At 53.7% G+C, this 5,566-nt stretch overlaps 1 pseudogene; it reads left to right on the top strand.

The window, feature by feature from the left end:
- The first annotated feature begins 315 nt into the window (after positions 1-315).
- The window catches only part of LOC119325619, a 13,875-nt pseudogene continuing 8,624 nt past the window's right edge, over positions 316-5,566 (top strand).

Raw genomic sequence — 5,566 nt, 5'->3', positions numbered from 1 at the left:
GCTAGATAGAAGGACACCCTCGTTGAAGGTAGATGTGGCGTGGACATAAATAAATTTCTTTTGATTCTACATGCACTTAATAACACATAAATAAATTTCTTTTTAATATCCGCATGCACTTAATATATACTTTTAAATTAATGTGCATTGCCCCTACACAATGACTAGTTACAAGGGGACACAAAATCCTCGTTCGTTTGGGCCCACGAGTAACAGGGAGACCGAAGTAATAAGAAGGCCAAGCGACGACGTCCCGGCGAGACACAAAATCCTCGTCCGTTTCGTTTACCCAGACCAGATCCCCTCAGCACTCCACCCTCGTGACACTGCCACAGCTCGCCGTCGTCTCGCTGTGCACGCGTCGCCGCCGTGAGCTTCCCCCGCTTACTTTCTTGCCCTCGCCGGAGCGAGGTGCCGGTGTTTCTCCGCGGCTGGCCATCCTCCACGGCAGATCCATCCCGCCAGGTACGACCCCATCCCCACCCATGCCGTGCTTCGATCTCCTCGTACGCCGGCGCCGGCGCCGCCTCGCATTGGCCGCTCTGTAGATCGTTCGGACCAGCAACGTGGTCTTACCTCCGTGAATCCTTCCTAACGGAGCGAAGAAAAATCCAAGGTCCACGACAGGATCCGCTTGGTATGAACACATCTCCCCATCCCGTATTTCGATCTCCCTCGTATGCCGTCGGCGCCGGCGAGCGAGCGTTTTGTATCTTTTTCAGTGCAGTAAGTAATGCTTGGACTTTATTTTTCGAAAAGGGAGTAATGCTTGGACTTAATGGCTTGCTTCATTTGATTCTCTTTTCAGGCTGTAGATTGACGACACGAACGAGTCACTGCATTCGATTCGACAACCTCCACGCTGAATTGACACAGCCAGCAGCACTGGGGCTATGGAAGCGGCTGTGGTGAATGTGGCCACAGGGGTCCTCAAACCTATCCTGGGGAAGCTGGCCGCTCTGCTCGGTGAGGAGTACAAGTGTTTCAAGGGTGTGCACGAGGACATCAGGTTCCTCATAGATGAACTTGAGGCCATGCACATGCTTCTCCTCAAAATATCAGAGGAGGAAGAGCCTGATGCGGAAGATAAAGTTTGGGCGGCGGCAGTGAGGGAGCTCTCCTACAACATGGAAGACACCATCGACGACTTCATGCAAAGTATCAATGACAAAGACACTAAGCCAGATGGCTTCATTGAGAAGATCAAGCACTCACTAGGGAAGTTGGGGAAGATAAAGGCTCGGCGTAGGATCGGCAGCGAGATCAAAGATTTAAAGAAACAAATCCTTGAGGTGAGCGAGAGGAATGAAAGGTACAAGACACATGGGATCTTCTCCAACACCAGAAATGCGTCTGTTGATGCTAGAGCTCTTGCCATCCTTGAAGATGCCTCCAAGCTTGTGGGAATTGATGAACCTAAGTCTGAAATAATCAAGCTGTTGACTCAAGGTGCATCAATAGATGAGCAACCAAAGCTGGTCTCCATCGTCGGATCTGGAGGAATGGGCAAGACAACTCTTGCAAACCAAGTGTATCAAGAGTTCAAAGAGAAATTCAAGTGTAAGGCTTTCATATCGGTGTCGCAAAATCCAGACCTGATGAATATCATGAGAACTATTCATAGTCAAGTCAGTGGTCTACATTTTGATAGCACCGAAGCAGGTAGCATACAACAAGTCGTCATGAATATCAACGGTTACCTAGCAGACAAAAGGTACGGTTTCTATTGCATGAAAATATATTTGGATATTTCACATGAAAATCTTACAAGTAATTTATATGAACATCTCTTCGTGATTTATTAATTTTCTTTTCTTCTGATATCGTAGCATCTTTAACACATTGCTACTCCATTAATTGGGTATATGACATAACCTTTTGTCAGGAGTAGATATTTTATATGTGCAGAAGTTCATTTATCATCCTATACAAATCGATTTGGCTCACTTCTCTTCCTGATTCTTTTGGGCTCTCAATCTCCCTTGATGCCCTAAACCATTTTGTTTTGGAGTGCAGCACCCCATGACCAGTTTTGTGTTGTGCTTTTGTCAATAGATTGATGGTAGCTTGTTAGCGTAGCATCTACAACCCTTTCACACGCTGGGTGCTACATATGTTACCATCTTATTTCTCCAACTTCTCCTTCTATCGCCCTGTTTGATTCGGCTGTGGATTTCTAAAAGCAGCTGTGAAAAAATAGCTGTGGAAAATTTGATGTGAAAAAGATGTAGGTCATTTGGCAAACCAGCTGATACAACTTTTTCAGATTTTGGTCCGCAGCGGAATCAGATTTTGAAAAGCACGTCCGGGGCTGCTTCCGCTTTTGGTTCAGATTTTGGCAACGGATTTCTGGAATAGGATTCTGCTGGGTTTGCCCTTTGGTTCAGATTCTGCTGCGCGGCAGCGGAATCCGTTGATAAAAGCTGAACCAAACAGGGCCTATAACTCTCTTCCATCTTCAGATCAGATCCTCTGTGCATCCATCTGGATGTGCTGCTCTAGTTTCTCCATCTTCTCTCATCTGCTCACCCAATGTTGCGATGTGATCTGCCTCAGCCGTTGTTGTCGACCTTGCCTGGCCATTTTCCTCATCAGTCATCCCAACCAGAAAAAAACTTAGTTTACGGGTTAAGTGGGTCCATAAATCGTTTAGAGAGGAAGTGAGGCAAACTAACAGTTTAGAGCGGAGATGAACACAAAGGTGCCTCCTTATCGACGGAACATCATCTCCCATTGAAAGAACATCGCCGAAAAGTCCGAATAAATCCAAGAAAATGATAGCACCCGTGCACAAGCCCACTACTTCAAGCAGGGAGGCTTGATTCACCACAAGGAACCTAACCATCGGAGACATTCAGTTCAAACTGAACCTTTTCCTATAGAAGTACTTTCTAGCTCTTCTTGATTCTAACCTGTTGTTTGGATCCACACCTGGCTAGATTCTTTTTTCGCTGCGCATGATCACCTTATCAATGTCTTTCTATACCAGCTAAGAACATATGAGTATTCATCATAGTGTTTTGATCCATCCCTTGATTGGACTGCTACGCCTACGTGTCAACCATATTGATCAATCTTGATCCTTGTTTAAATTGTTGCTTATCACGTAGTTCTATAATCTGCCTATGCGATTATCACTCCTTGTTTAAATTGTTGGTTATCATGGATCAATGTGCATGCATGAATTAAATTTGTAGCATATACGATTATAATCAAGGTTCAAAAAGGTGCATGTCATAAGTTTCTTATTTTGCCTCTACCTATCGTCTATTTCACAAGAGCGCACGCCTAGCATGATTACGAGCTAGGTGATCTGCTGTTGCCTAGTGCCTAAGCACACTTAAATGCATGCCTTGGCGTGCTTCAATGATTCTAACATGTAGCTTTCGTGTGGCCTGGTATGCCCCGCTGCCATGTCCGGTCAGCTACCGCGACAGTGCCGGAGGCGTGGGCTTCTCGCACGATGGCGGTGGAGGTGGTTCCCTCCCGCTCGGCCTTGGTGCTGCTGCTCTCGTCGTGTGGCACTTCTCTCCGGTCTTCTCGGCCTCGTGTTGGTGCTTGTAGTGAGACGGCGTGGATGGCGGCGCAACCGCGATGGCGCATTGGGCGGTGTTTTGGTTGGTAGGCTTCGGATGGGCGGTGGTGTTTGGCGTGCGGGAGAAATCCTTGCCGGCTCGTCCGGCTCCGATGCGGTGACACCGGCGGGTGCCACCATTCCTTCTTGAAGGGTGTCAGTGGTAGCCATTCTCCAGTTCCCTCCGCGTACCGGGGGAAACCCTAGGACTCGTCCGGGCAGCAGCGTCATCGACGTCGCATACCTTCTTGGAGGTGCTATTTGGTACGCGGCACTCGGAACCTCGGGTTGTGGTGTTGTTATGACCGGCCAGGTCTATGGCCGCCATGGGCCCACTGGGCAGGCTTGTTATCTTATGTTTATTTTCAGATTATGGTTATATGTACTAGTTGTAAAACTATTTTGAGAATCAAGCAATAAGACTATTCTATTGCCCGGCTCCCGGAGGAGCCGGAACCCTAAACCCTAGCCGCCTCTTGCTTGCGCCGCCGCCGTCAATCCGCAAGGACGGCGCCTCGCCGCCGGCCGCCGCGCTCCAGCCCTCGCCCACCTCCCTCCTTCCCCTATAACCTACGCCCTCGGAAGGGCAAAACCCTAGCTCCTAACACCTTGGTATCAGCTACCCGGGTTACGACCATGTCTTCCTCGCCTCCAAACCCGCCTCCACCACAGCCGCCGTTGCCCAACGCCTCCCCCACCGCCGCTGCCACCGACTCCACCAACGCCGCCGCTGCGTCGCCGGGCGCCACGGCCTCCCTCTCGGTGCCGATCTCCCCCGCCCCCGGCACCACGCCGGACTAGGGCCAGGGCCAGCCGCAAACCCAGCAACCACCGCCGTCGCCTCCCCCAGTGCCGCAGCAGTTCACACCGGAGGCCATGGCCGGCGTGCTCAACGACTTAGTCATCGCGGTCCAGGGCATCCGTCTCTTCTTGGCCAGCTCGTACGGGCCGCCCCCGCCGCTCCATCCGGCCATGGCCGCGGGCCAGCAGCCCCTGCCGTGGTACTCCGTATCCGCGGCCATCACCGGGGGCTACCCGGCGTTCCCCTCATCGGCGGCATCGACGCCGCCATGGCCACAGTGGCCGCCACCGCCGCCTGCGGCGCCACCCGCGCCGCCCGCCGCCGCCTTGGGACCGCAGTGGCCGACCTGGACCGCACCGTCCGCGCCGGCCCCAGCCGCGCCGTCCCTCCCGGCTGCCACCGCGCAGGGGCCACCACCACCGCCGCCACCACCCAGCCCTAGCTTGGGCCGTTCCTCGCCGAGCGGCCTCCCGATCCAGGAGGTCCGCTTTCCATCGTCACCGTCTCCGCTGCCAGGCTGGCTCTACGGGACGTCCTCTCCACCAGCCTACCCGGAGGCCCGGCCACCGTCGGGTTCCCAGTTGCAGCCTGAGGCGTCTGGCGCCACGGGGAACTATCCCAACCTCTCCACCATGGACCGAGCGCCGTCCTCAGCTCTCCGCACCGCCGAGGCAGTGGGCCATGGCGCGCCACACCAGCAGCCGCCTTGGTTCGCGAAGATCGACTTCGCCACCTACGACGGTTCGGACGACCCGCTTAACTGGTTAAACCAGTGTGACCAGTTCTTCCGGGGGCAGAGGACACCGGCGTCCGAGTGGACTTGGCTCGCGTCCTACCACCTTCGGGGCGCCGCCCAGACCTGGTACTACGCTCTCGAGCAGGATGAGGGCGGCATGCCTCCCTGGGATCGTTTTCGCGAGCTGTGTCTCCTTCGTTTCGGGCCACCATGGCGCGGCAGCCACTTGTCCGAGCTGGGCCGTCTACTTTTCACCTCCACGGTCCAGGATTTCGCCGACCGCTTCCAGGCTCTGGCGTGTCACGCACCGGGGGTGACGGCACTCCAGCGGGCGGAGCTCTTCGTCGGGGGCCTTCCCGACCACATCCGCGTGGACGTTGAGATGAAGGGGCCCCAGGACCTCCAGACGGCCATGTACTACGCTCGGGCGTTCGAGCAGCGCGCCTAGGCCTTG

Source organism: Triticum dicoccoides, chromosome 6B, assembly GCF_002162155.2.
Source record: "Triticum dicoccoides isolate Atlit2015 ecotype Zavitan chromosome 6B, WEW_v2.0, whole genome shotgun sequence".
In the NCBI taxonomy this organism is placed as follows: Eukaryota; Viridiplantae; Streptophyta; class Magnoliopsida; order Poales; family Poaceae; genus Triticum; species Triticum dicoccoides.
Note: the sequence above shows the minus strand (reverse complement) of the source record. Positions and strands in the feature narration are given on the sequence as shown.